This window comes from Rana temporaria, chromosome 1, assembly GCF_905171775.1.
Source record: "Rana temporaria chromosome 1, aRanTem1.1, whole genome shotgun sequence".
Taxonomy (NCBI): domain Eukaryota; kingdom Metazoa; phylum Chordata; class Amphibia; order Anura; family Ranidae; genus Rana; species Rana temporaria.
Genome location: NC_053489.1, coordinates 581,873,678 through 581,887,875, shown reverse-complemented (window position 1 = coordinate 581,887,875; position 14,198 = coordinate 581,873,678). Strand labels below are relative to the sequence as shown.

The window sequence follows — 14,198 nt, the reverse complement described above, 5'->3', positions numbered from 1 at the left end:
GGACTAATCGAACACCACCTTAGTAACTGTTTGTTCGTCTCATCCCTGTGACCTTCAATAAAACACTGACAACAGCTTATCTTTAAGTGAACGTGGGGGTCAGCCACAGCTTTATTTGGTAATTATAACTTTAACTTTATTAAACTTTATTAACCTCTCATAGGTTGTTCACCAGGGGAAGCAACCAGCCAGCTGCCGGCCTAAGCCGACGGGCATAATAGCCTTCCACCTCTCCTTTGCATAATTTTATTCTCCTGTACCGCCAGCTGTGACTTCACAAACAACCAATAAAATACTCATATGTACGAATGCAAATTAAAACCAGGGGCCTGCAAGGCCAACAGCATATCACCCGTAAAACATAAAAGGCATAGAATATCACCCGTAAAACATAAAAGGCATATAGAAATCATCCTTTTTTTTTTTTTTTTTTTAATCAGAGGGTTCAAACGTGAAAGAATACAACCCAGTAGAACCAGAAAAAGGGGGGGGGGGGCGGGGAGCTTCCTCTGCTGGCGCTGCGAACGGTAAGAGGAAGTGGGAGGGGTGGAATTCCTCCTTAAAAACCCCTCTGGCCCAACCTCCTAAAACAAAAATCCCTTTCCCTGCCATCTAACTGGTCCCTGCTAGCCTGTGGGGGGGCCTCCTTCTGCTGCAGGTGGGAGGGGGGATGAGGCTCACTATAAACCCCTTCCTACTTTACCCTGACTTCCTCTATTAGTCCGTGGCACCTAGACCTAATTGGCCCGGTGCCAACCAGTCCTGCTGCATCTCCCAGAGCAACAGAGATCCTGCCATCAGTCCTGACACACCAGCTGACAACTATCTGGTGGACTCCACTGCAAGCAAACTCCAGCAGAGCTACCTAAAAGGCACCTGTGCTACTTTAAACATTGCACTCTTTGTTCTCACCTCCAGGGGTGCCGCCGAGCTCAGCCGCAAGGGAAGCCCTCTTGTTAAGTTGGCCTCAGACCAGGTACACGACACACAGTCACCAGCTATTCAGAGGGGAGAGACTGCAGTCAAAGATGGTGGCTTGTGTTGTTGTGAATGACGGCTTACTGGAGGAGTGTACTATAATTTACAAAAACACACGCTTACAATTACACAAGCCAGTTACTACAGCTGTCTGTGAATGAGTAGTGTATTTGCTGGCATCAGTGGTGGTGCTTGTCTCTGGCAGCTGTTTTTCACAAGAAAACAAACCTACATCCGTCTACCAGTGCCAGGACAAAGTCATCTACAGCCCAGGGCTCACATGCCAAACTGCACCCCCCCAAGATGTATGAGCAGGCCTTTTTTTTTCTCCGAAAATAGGTGCAGGAACTTAACCATAACCCCCAAAACCCCCTTCCCCACACATGCACCCTCCAAACCACATCAAATAGTGGGTATGGTGGAATCATACTAATAGTGGGAGGGTTTTAAAGGGGCATTAAATACCAGAAATGCATTATGTATAGAGTGCAGAGTTTGGTAGGGTTACACACAGAGTGCAGAGTTTAGGGGTGATCTACACACATAGTGCAAAGTTTAGGGGTGAGGTAAACACAAAGTGCAGAGCCTTCTCCCACAGCTGCTTACCTCTGCATCCTCCATCCACATCTCAGCTTCACCCCTCTTTTTCCCTAGTACCTCCGCGCACACTGTAGGTGGCTCCACCTCTCTCATTTGCAGGGAGATCATCCAGTGGGGGTGTCAGCATCCCTTACTGCACCCCAGGCACCTACATCTCCCAGGTCCTCATCCTGCACTCATGAGACACTCATGAGATCCGATCGGTGGGAGCCATTGGAAGACAAGCTGTCACTTGTAAAAAAAACAGAAGCCGGACTTTTGTGTTTACAAGTGATAGCAGGGAGCAGGGAGCAGAGGTGGTGGAACTGAGTTTCACCAAGTTCCAGCTGAAAAAAAGCCCTGCGTATGAGCATTATGTGTCAGCAAAAATCTGGACAGGGGTTCATGCCAAGTTGACCCAGATCTCACCCACTTCTCCAGATTGGATAGTCAAAAACCCATCTTTTGGGTAGAACTCCGCCATCTTCTATTTCTCACTTTCCGGGCACGGAGCCTAACTCCACACATATTCCCAGCCTGAGGTCCCTAACCCGGAATAAAAAATGTCCTGTCTAAAAGCAGTTTCACTGCTTTACTGCATCAACTCTGGCACTTTCATCTCCAAATACGGAAAGGTTTCTTCACAGTAAGAGCTGTGAACATGTGGAACAGACTTCCTCCAGAGGTGGTTCTGGCGAGCTCAGTAAAGTGCTTTAAGAAAGGCCTGGATTCTTTCCTATATGTACAGAATATAACTGGGTACTGACATTTATAGGTAAAGTTGATCCAGGGTAAATCCGATTGCCTCTCGGGGGATCAGGAAGGAATTTTTTCCCCTGCTGTAGCAAATTGGATCATGCTCTGCTGGGGTTTTTTGCCTTCCTCTGGATCAACTGTGGGTATGGAGTTGGGTGTATGGGATTGCATTGTGTTTTTTATTTTGTTTGTTTTTTTTGTTTTTTGTGGTTGAACTGGATGGACTTGTGTCTTTTTTCAACCTGACTAACTATGTAACTATGTAACAATGTAAAGTCCAGGCTACATCTCCATCATGTATGTTACAGATGTTACTGGCACAAATGAGAAAAAAAACTATATTTTATGTTTATATATTCGTTCTGTGTTAAAGCGGATCTCCACTCTAAAGTGGAGTCCCGCTGATCGGCACCCTCCCCCCCTCCGGTGTCACATTTGACACCTTTCAGGGGGGAGGGGGGTGCAGATACCTGTCTACAGACAGGTATCTGCACCCACTTCCGGCCCTACGATACGGGCAAAAGACGGGTTTTTTCCTAGCTTCCCGTCCGTCCCCCGTTGTATGCTGGGAACACTCGGCTCCCAGCACACAGCGGGAGCCAATCGGCGGGCGCAGCGCGACTCGCGCATGCGCCGTAGGGAACCGGGCAGTGAAGCCGGAGCGCTTCACTTCCTGGTTCCCTCACCGTGGATGGAGGGGGGAGCAGCAGGGTGACGAGCGATCGGCTCGTCATCTGCTGCGATCACCGCTGGACTCCAGGACAGGTAAGTGTCCTTATATTAAAAGTCAGCAGCTGCAGTATTTGTAGCTGCTGGCTTTTAATATATTTTTTTAGTGGCACATCCGCTTTAAATGGTTTGCTGCAATCAGAAGGGTGCAAGTTCCTCTATAGTGGCTTGCCCGAAATATGATGGGTATGGTATAAGGATTGCGCTACCCTGGTAGGTGACCTGTGAATATCACCTTGTGCTATTGCACCACAAATTTGCTAATAAACGACAATCCACCAAACATATATATGTGTAATTGGGTGTTAACCCTTCATATACAAAGTGCCTATATACATATATTCTTCTAAAAAGAAAAAATACTATGCACGTGTTCATGTATAAATAGTGCTCTTTAAATCCTCAAAAATATGTGCACAACCCTATTGCGAATTTACAAAAATCATATCACAAAACTGCAATTAAAAAGGTATGAATATATATATATACATACTGGGGTAGATTCAGGTAGCAATTACGCCTGCGTATCCATAGATACGCAGCGTAATTGCTAAGTAGCGCCGGCGTATCGACTTTCTGTATTCAGAAAGCTAGATACGCCGACTGTAGCCTAAGATATGACTGGCATAAGGCTCTTATGCCGTCGTATCCTAGGCTGCATTCTGACGCTGGCCGCTAGGTGGCGTTCCCGTAGTGGTCAGCGTAGAGTATGCAAATTGCATACTCACGCCGATTTACAAACGTACGCGCGCCCGGCGTTCGAGCTTTACGTCGTTTGCGTACGGCGCTTCCGTCGTAAGGCTGCTCCTGCTATTAGGAGGCGCAGCCAATGCTAAGTATGGACGTCGTTCCCGCGTCGCGTTTTTAGAAATTTGCGTTGTTTGCGTAAGTGGATCGTGAATGGTGCTGGACGCCATTTACGTTCCCGTCGAAGCAAATGACGTCCTTGCGACGTCATTTACCGCAATGCAGGTCGGGAAAGTTTCCCGACAGAGCATGCGCACTATGTTCGGCGTGGGAACGCGCCTAATTTAAATGATCCACGCCCCTACGGGATCATTTAAATTACACGCGCTTACGCCGGCCACTTTTACGAAACGCTGCCGCAAATTACGGAGCAAATGCTTTGTGAATGAAGCGTAGCTCAAGTAATTTACGGAGGCGTAGCGTAAAAACGGTACGCTGCGCCGCCGTAGTAGTGCGCTCCCCTACTTGAATCTACCCCACTGTATATATAAGAGAGGATTCCTATATAAGTTCTCCTTCGGGGACTGATATGGCTACACTGATGGGCACTGATAAGGCGGCACTGATGGGCACCAATAAGGTGGCACCAATGAGGTGGAACTGATAAAGGTGGCACTGATAGCACTGATAGGCGGCGCTGGTATGCGGCACTGATGGGCACTCATAGGCGGCACTGATGGGCACTCATAGGCAGCACTGATTGGCACTCATAGGCGGCACTGATGGGTACTTATGGGTGGGCACTGATGGGCATCGATGGTCACTGAGAGGTGGCACTGATGGACACTGAGGGGTGGCCATATCAGTGCTCGTAATTGAAGAAGAAAACATACTTATTTACAAAAAAATTAACAGAAAAAAATAAAAACGTTATTTTTTTCAAAATTTTCGGTCTTTTTTTATTTGTTGCGCAAAAAATAAAAATCGCAGAGGTGATCAAATACCACCAAAAGAAATCTCTATTTGTGGGAACAAAATGATAAAAAATTGGGTACAGTGTAGCACGACCGCGCAATTGTCATTCAAATTGTGAGAGCGCTGAAAGCCGAAAATTGGCCTGGGCAGGAAGGTGCGTAAGTGCCTGGTATTGAAGTGGTTAGGGGGCTGTCTATCTCATTAATTATATAAATACACTTTATTTTATAAGTATCCCAATCTAGTCATAGTTATAAAGTAAATATTTAAAGTAAAAGAAAAAAGATTTGCTATTGGTGACAAACTCTTCCCCCTCCAGGAGTTTGTCTATGACACCCTCAGGATAGGAGTATGCTGCTCTGCTCTGCCTGGAAGGGGAGGGCTATCGAAAATAGTTCATCACTGAGAGGCCGGCGGTGATTGGCTGAGACGCGCTCCCTGAACCTGAGCGCTGGGCACACACAGAGCGGCTCGTGCCCGGTGATAGAGATCCGGAGACTGGGAGACTTGTATCTGTACCGGGGAGAGCAGACAATGGACCGGACTGGCCGCTGATGTGGAGGAGTCCCGGGCATGGTGAGAGCCGTGTGATGGTGTACGGGCCACTGATATCATCCGGATCACACTCTCCATTGTGTGTATAGAGGAGGGGGGCGGGGGGATTGGGAAATCACCAGCAATGCTCTGTGAACAGCTGACAGCATCTCAGTCACTTCCCAGCATTCCTCATCAGGGCTGGCTGAGACTTGTAGTCCTTTCACTTATAGCAGGTTGTGCACCCCTCCCCCATACTGTACTGATCCATCCTTAGTTTTCAGAAGTTCTACATTCAGGTTATTGATGGGATCATTATTATAGTAACTTTAACAATTAATGATGATAATAATAATTGTTTATCAGCTGTGTCCCCCCCCCCCTTTTTTTTGTCATGTTATCCAATCATCACATACAGTTCTCTGCTCATTGGGGTATGAAGGACTCCTGAGATTTGGGAGAAAATACGTTCTATCTCGGGGTCACAGAGATCCTGACACTTTCCAATCTGGATAACTGGGGTGAGATGTAATCAGGAGATAAAGATTGGGAAGAAGTCTGCGGAAGAATCCCGTTCAGGTGGACATAGGCTCAGTTGTCAGATCCGGGCTTTTTGGGGGGTGAATTGAGCAATGATCACGTTTCTGTGGGGGGCCCCATCCACTTTTATCTGAAAGTCAGATGTCTGTGGGGGGCCCCATCCACTGTTATCTGAAAGTCAGATGTCTGTGGGGGGGCCCCATCCACTGTTATCTGAAAGTCAGATGTCTGTGGGGGGGCCCCATCCACTGTTATCTGAAAGTCAGATGTCTGTGGGGGGGCCCCATCCACTTTTATCTGAAAGTCAGATGTCTGTGGGGGGCCCCATCCACTGTTATCTGAAAGTCAGATGTCTGTGGGGGGGCCCCATCCACTGTTATCTGAAAGTCAGATGTCTGTGGGGGGGCCCCATCCACTGTTATCTGAAAGTCAGATGTCTGTGGGGGGGGCCCCATCCACTTTTATCTGAAAGTCAGATGTCTGTGGGGGGCCCCATCCACTTTTATCTGAAAGTCAGATGTCTGTGGGGGGCCCCATCCACTGTTATCTGAAAGTCAGATGTCTGTGGGGGGGCCCCATCCACTTTTATCTGAAAGTCAGATGTCTGTGGGGGGGCCCCATCCACTGTTATCTGAAAGTCAGATGTCTGTGGGGGGGCCCCATCCACTGTTATCTGAAAGTCAGATGTCTGTGGGGGGGCCCCATCCACTGTTATCTGAAAGTCAGATGTCTGTGGGGGGGCCCCATCCACTGTTATCTGAAAGTCAGATGTCTGTGGGGGGGCCCCATCCACTGTTATCTGAAAGTCAGATGTCTGTGGGGGGGCCCCATCCACTGTTATCTGAAAGTCAGATGTCTGTGGGGGGGCCCCATCCACTGTTATCTGAAAGTCAGATGTCTGTGGGGGGGCCCCATCCACTGTTATCTGAAAGTCAGATGTCTGTGGGGGGGCCCCATCCACTGTTATCTGAAAGTCAGATGTCTGTGGGGGGGCCCCATCCACTGTTATCTGAAAGTCAGATGTCTGTGGGGGGGCCCCATCCACTGTTATCTGAAAGTCAGATGTCTGTGGGGGGGCCCCATCCACTGTTATCTGAAAGTCAGATGTCTGTGGGGGGGCCCCATCCACTGTTATCTGAAAGTCAGATGTCTATGGGGGGCCCCAACCACTGTTGGTGGAAAATCGGATGTCTATGGGGGCCCGTATACTGTTAGCTGAAGAGCAGATGTCTATGGGGGCCCCAACCACTCTTGCTTAACAATCTCTGTTGTCGGTGGGGGCCCCAACCACTCTTGTTTAACAATCTGATGTCTATGGGGGGCCCCAACCACTGTTGGTGGAAAATCAGATGTCTATGGGGGGCCGAATACTGTTAGCTGAAGAGCAGATGTCTATGGGGGGCCCCAACCACTCTTGCTCAACAATCTCTGATGTCTGTGGGGGGGCCCCATCCACTGTTATCTGAAAGTCAGATGTCTATGGGGGGCCCCAACCACTGTTGGTGGAAAATCGGATGTCTATGGGGGCCCGTATACTGTTAGCTGAAGAGCAGATGTCTATGGGGGCCCCAACCACTCTTGCTTAACAATCTCTGTTGTCGGTGGGGGCCCCAACCACTCTTGTTTAACAATCTGATGTCTATGGGGGGCCCCAACCACTGTTGGTGGAAAATCAGATGTCTATGGGGGGCCGAATACTGTTAGCTGAAGAGCAGATGTCTATGGGGGGCCCCAACCACTCTTGCTCAACAATCTCTGATGTCTGTGGGGGGGGCCCCATCCACTGTTATCTGAAAGTCAGATGTCTATGGGGGGCCCCAACCACTGTTGGTGGAAAATCGGATGTCTATGGGGGCCCGTATACTGTTAGCTGAAGAGCAGATGTCTATGGGGGCCCCAACCACTCTTGCTTAACAATCTCTGTTGTCGGTGGGGGCCCCAACCACTCTTGTTTAACAATCTGATGTCTATGGGGGGCCCCAACCACTGTTGTTTAACAATCTGATGTCTATGGGGGGCCCCAACCACTGTTGGTGGAAAATCAGATGTCTATGGGGGGCCGAATACTGTTAGCTGAAGAGCAGATGTCTATGGGGGGCCCCAACCACTCTTGCTCAACAATCTCTGATGTCTGTGGGGGGCCCCAACCACTGTTATCTGAAAGTCAGATGTCTGTGGGGGGCCCCAACCACTGTTGGTGAAAAATCAGATGTCTATGGGGGCCCGAATACTGTTAGCTGAAGAGCAGATGTCTATGGGGGCCTCAACCACTCTTGCTTAATGCCGCATACACACCATCACTTTATGTGATAAAAAAAAAACGACATTTTCTGTGAAGTAAAAAACGACGTTTTTGAAACTTCAATTTTCAAAGACGAAGTTGCCTACACACCATTGTTTTTCTCACAATGTTCTAGCAAAGCGAGGTTACGTTCTCGCCACTTTTTCCATTGAAGCTCGCTTCTGGGCATGCGCGGGTGTAAAAACGTCTTTTTAAACAACGTTTTTTGCTACACACGGTCAATTTCTGTGAAGTAAAAAACTACGTTTTAAAAAACGACACATAAAATTGAAGCATGCTTCAATTTTTTTTGGTCGTTTTTTACAAGACATAAAACAACGTTTTCCCCCACACACGGTCATTTAAAGTGACGTTTTTAAAAACGTCGTTTTTTTTCATCGCATAAAGTGATGGTGTGTACGGGGCATTACAATCTGATGTCTGTGGGGGGCCTCAGCCACTGTTGGTGGAAAATCAGATGTCTATGGGGGCCCGAATACTGTTAGCTGAAGAGCAGATGTCTATGTTGGCTTAAAATCAGTTGAGAAGTCAGAATTTTATGGAGCCACCAGGCACTTTTAGCTGAAAGTCATATGTCTGCCCCCCCATGACTGTTGGCTAAAAATCAGATGTCTATGGGGGCCCTAACCACTGTTGGCTGAAAATCCAATCGGTGTTATTCTCCTGGGAGCAGCACTGGCCTTGTGTCCCTGGCTCTCCCCTTTTACATGCCGATTGACCATTATTATGTGATCGGCATGTAACTCGCCTTTGGGGTTGGCCAGATTGTACACAGACTGGCTTTGCAAGTCTTGTCAGCTTTTAGGCTGGATTCACACCTATGCATATATTTTTTTTTTTTTTTTTTAGGTTGGCCAATGAAAAAACCTTTTGGCTCTTTTTTTTTTTTTTTTTTTTTTTTTTGGGACACATGCATTTTAATGTGTTCCAGCATGAATACGTAATCGGGGCTAAGCTTGTTTTAAAAAAAAAAAAAAACGTTGTTATTTTAGTGATTGGGTTTACTTGTACATGGATGGTGACCAATTTCCTTTAGATCTACCATTAGTACAAGAGCCTGCCTGGCTGGATACAAATCTAAAGCATTCTGTAGGGTTTTTCCTCGTTGTTTTATATAGTTTTGGTAAATCTTAAAGTAGAACTATAGGCAAAACCTTCCTCCTCCCTTTTTGTTATTTATTTTTTGATAGATTATAGGAGGGTTATAACCATTATTTCCATCATTGTCCCATTGGGCAGATTTCCTTCACTTCCTTTCCCATAGACAGGAAGTGATAGGAAATCCCTGGAAATTAGGGGAATCTCTTGGGGACCCCCAGGTCATCAGAGCTAGTGTCCCCATTGGATGATTTCTCCTCTATTACTTTTCTGGTGACAACCCAAAATTTGGCATTTTCTTTTACTTTCGATAATGGCAAACTGGACAAAACACGAGGGTTAATTTCCCTAACTGGCACACAGACAGCAATAAAAACTGACAGGTGTTCTAATCCCTCTCCACTCTATCCAAAACTAAAAAAAAGTGTGGTTTAAGGCTGCATTCACACCTAGGCGACAAAACGCCTGAAGCGCGACGCCCGTGCCGCTGGAGGGGAGAATTTCCATTGATGTCTATGACATGGTTCACATCTCATAAACGCTGTACGCCTGCCACCTGAAAACAAGTCCCGGGCCCTTTTTTTCAGGCGGCATTGGCGTTCGGCCATAGACATCAATGTAAATTCTTTGTGAAAAAAAAAAAAAGTAAACTAATCGCGGCAAAATACGCGGCGTTACAATGTGAATGGAGCCTTATAGTTATACTTCAGGGTACGTTTACACTAATGGCGTGTTTTGAATTGTGTGAGTTCAGTTGATTTCAAACCTGCATTTCAGTTCCAGTTCGGGGAGCGATTTGAAAGACATCTGTTGCTTTTTTAGGCACAGATGTCTATTGAAAACGCCCCTAAAGTCGGCAAAAGTTATAGGAGCTACCTTTAGAAATCAGTACGGTGCTGCACCGATTGGGACAGTGCCGTTGCCAACAATAGGCTGTGATTTGACATGTCAAGTCGCGCCAATGTGAGGAGGGGCTAAAAGTGGAACTTTACCCGTAAAACAACAACTTTTTTTTTTTGGAAGGAACATACATTTCACAATAATGCTTATACTACCAAAATTAGTGTGTGCTGTAAATTGCCTCCAGAATTGCTCCTGTTTCTTCTTGTTGGAGGCTGCCATGTTGTTGAAGCCCAGACCCCCTGAACAGCAGCAAATCTTTAGGCTGTCGGCAGATTGGCCTCTACAAATCGGACACGGAGCTAAAAAAAATAGAGAACAACTGAGCATGTGCAGAGCAGGGTGAGACCGTGTTTTACTGGATTTTACATGTTATAGGCGGTTATTTTTTAAGTTTTACGTGGCTATACCTGCAAAAGTTGCCAGCCTTGGTTGCGCCTGAGACATCTGCCTGTCTATGGACAGCCTTCTGAAATCAATACAACCCCCCCCCCCCCTTATATCTCTGGAATCTCCCATGGAGTGTGCAGTGTTTTCCTTTCGCTCCTGAATGGCCTCAGCATTCCCAGTCACGCAGGCAGGCTTTGTGTCCTTCACGCAGTGTCAAGTTCTTCACCTGTGATTAACTCATAACCGGTTCTCAATCATTTGCCAACTCGTGTACATGGCGAATAAAAATACCTTCAATTGTATTTAATTACACCGCGCCTACAGCTCCCGCACTGATTTATTTATATCACCTCACAAATCCCGTCCTGGGCGATTGTAACTCCTCACACATCGATTCCCCTGTCTGCACCATTCTCCTCACGTTTCACTTTCATTAGCACTGAATCGCAGACGTCAACATCTGAAGGTATAAGGCTTGGGCAGCCCATACATTATGCATATCACTTTATTTTTAGTTCAGTCAGCAGGTTGAATGAAAGAAAATTACTCCAGTCCTCCATCTACACCTTCGATGCTGCAAAGGCCCCCATCTTGGGACAAAATGCTGCGGCCACAATTCAAAAACGACACTCGCCTTCGCACTTGGTGGGCAGTACTGCTTACCAAACATGACCCACTGAAGGTGAATGGGACCATGATGCTACCTCTTGCAATGCACATGATGTGGTGCAGGCTATAAGGGGTTAAAACAAGTGGGGAGGAGGTGACTTAAGGTAGCTATTTGTCGAAAACTCGAAATGTGGTGGTTTCAGCAGGGACTGGCATAATTTCAATCCATGTATGGGTAGGCTGGTTGTCCAGAACCACTTGATCAGTGTTGCAGGCTATAGCCATCCTTGCCAATTAGGCTGCTTTCACATTGGGCAGTGGAGGTGCGGTGACGGTATAGCCGCGCTATTTGTAGCGCCGCTATATCGTCGTATTTACCGCGATATTCGGGCGATAGCGGTGCGGTTTTAACCCCCGCTAGCGGCCGAAAAAGGGTTAATACCGCCCGCAATGCGCCTCTACAGAGGCGCATTGCGGGCGGTATTACCGCGGTTTCCCATTGATTTCAATGGGAAGGCGTGGTATAGGAGCGGTAAACACCCCGCTCCAAAGATGCAGCTAGCAGGACTTTTGGAGCGGTCCTGCTACCGCACCGCTTCAGTGTGAAAGCCTTCGGGCTTTCACATTAAAGCCTGCAGGCACAATTTTTTTCATGCGGTATAACAGCGCTATTTTTAGCGCTGTACCGCATGAAAAACGCCTCAATGTGAAGGGGGCCTTAGTGTTTCTAGTGTGGAAGTCTCCCCGGTGTCAGTATACAAGCAATCTTGCATGAGTACTTGCAAATACTCTGATACATAAAACTGACATCTTTGAGCGATTTGATTCCTTTCTGAATCGCATGTGGTTTCCCGTACTGCAAGAGATGAGGGAGGGGGAGACAGAGGCTCCAAGCCGCCAATAGTGTAGCAATGTTTATTCAATAAAAGGGGTTAGAATGAAACCGTATTACACTTATGGCCCATACACACGATCCGAATATCGGACGAAAACTGTCGTCCGAGGAATTATCGCGCGATTTTCAGACAGTGTGTACAATGCTTTCGAGAGCTGATCATGACAGTTCATCCGATATTATTCGTCACACCCCAGACGAAGTGTTGTGACACGAAACGCGTCGGGAAGGAGTTCACTGCCGCCTCACTTGTATAAACAAACGTGTGATATTCCAGCTACATGTAAGTGCAACAGCTATAATAAATCTTTTTATTTATTCAAATGAGATTACGCTATGTGGCCACTTTTCTTTCCTATCTCCTATATTATTGACATTTGAGAAGCTCTGGGATTCAATTTTCCATTGCATGCCTTGCTGTATTTGAATCATCGTTCATCGGAGGTTATGATGTTCATAAAATCACGATTCCTCCATCTACTGCTGGCAACTGTATTTCATGCAAGCCTTGACTTTCGGAGGCATATGTCCCCCTAAGTCCATTTGTTCCGGTAAGCCTACATTTCTACCGGTGGCGGGTAGGGGTGCAACGGATCACAGTTGATCCGTGATCCGAACGGGTCACCCCCTTCGGATCAGAACACACTGTGATCCGCGGATTGCCACGGGTCCGGAGCTAGGCCGAAGCCGCGGCCTTTCCTAATGTTACGGCAGCGGCTCCGGAGCTAGGCCGAAGCCGCAGCCTTTCCTAATGTTATGGCCGCGGCTTCGGCCTACCTCCGGAGCCGCGACCATAACGCTAGGAAAGGCCGCGGCTTCGGCCTAGCTCCGGAGCCGCCGCCGTAACATTAGGAAAGGCCGCGGCTTCGGCCTAGCTCCGGAGCCGCTGCCATCTTGGTACACCCGGCGGCGGCCCTCCTCTGTTTACACCCACAGAGGAGGAGCCCGCACTCGTGGGACACACCGCTCGGGGAGTGTCTGTCGGTACTAGCTGGGGGGGGGGAGGTCACTGTCCTGAGAGGAGGAGGGGGGGGGGTCACTGTCCTAAGAGGAGGGGGGGGGGGTCACTGTCCTGAGAGGAGGGGGGGGTGTCTGCACCGAGGGGGTACTATAGTTGGGGGGGGGGGGGGGGGGGGACATGTGGATATTACAGTGGGGAGTTTTTTTTTTTGCCAATCTGAAAAATGATCCGATCCGTGACTCCTGATCCGAGGAACGATCCGAACCGTGAGTTTTTTGATCCGTTGCACCCCTAGTGGCGGGTCATTGCTACACACGGAAGAAGTCACAAATTCATGTTTTGATATCTTTCACTTATTCACATGGTGGAATCTCATCACATATGGACTTTGTTATATATTCCATATATCTGATATCCAACACTTAGTTGTTGTACATCTATCATTTTGATTTATATATTTGCATGATATATTTATTTATCACATTTCCTTTTTTAATGTTTATCGACACATGACATCACTTCCTATTTTTTTTTTTCTGTCTTACGAGAATTTCCATGACTTTAGTAACCCTATTCAATTTCTACTTGCGACTATTAGGCGAAAAAAGTCGTACGATATTCGGATCGTGTGTACGTTTCATTAGACATCGCTGGTAACCGGCATAAAATAAGCTTAATATGGAGCCCCCAGTCCAAAGTTCAGTCCCCAACAGAACCGCTGGAGAAGTCGAAGCTGGAATCCAGGCAAGCCGCTGAGCGATGCGTCGGGAGACTCAATCTGTCAAAGGCGTTGTCATATGTCCAGGTTGCTGTGGCCAATCGGCATGCGTTTTGGCCACAGCATCCTGGACATGGCAAACGTCAATCGTTCTACCCATGGGAGGTATTCACATTCTCGCACCAAGCCTCCTGTGTTAAAGGGGTGGTTCCCCCTAAAACAAATTTCTAACAATACATTCGGAAGACTGCTTACACTGCGGGTAGGCTGGCTTTTTTTTCGTACATACCTCGATCATATCGCATATCGCCTTTTCATCCCTCGGCTTCCGGGTATGAGTCTTGCTGGACCTAGTTGATTGACGTTCCTCCGACCGGCGCATACTGCGCTTCACGACTTTCCGACAGAAGCCGAACGTCATTGCGCAGGCGCCGTATAGAGTCGGCTCTATACGGCGCCTGCGCAGCGACCGGCTTCTTTCGGAAAGTCGTGATGTCAAGTATGCGTCGGTCGGAGGAACGTCAATCAACTAGGAACGCCCACCGCC

General features: G+C 47.7%; 1 protein-coding gene across 2 annotated transcripts in view; it reads left to right on the top strand.

Moving 5' to 3' along the window:
- Positions 1-5,105: 5,105 nt before the first annotated feature.
- ATP10D (ATPase phospholipid transporting 10D (putative)) overlaps positions 5,106-14,198 on the top strand; it is a 142,733-nt gene continuing 133,640 nt past the window's right edge. For both annotated transcript variants that reach the window (XM_040334987.1, XM_040334982.1), the window contains exon 1: positions 5,106-5,280. The gene's annotated coding sequence lies outside the window, so the exon portion shown is untranslated. The remainder of the gene's footprint in view (positions 5,281-14,198) is intronic.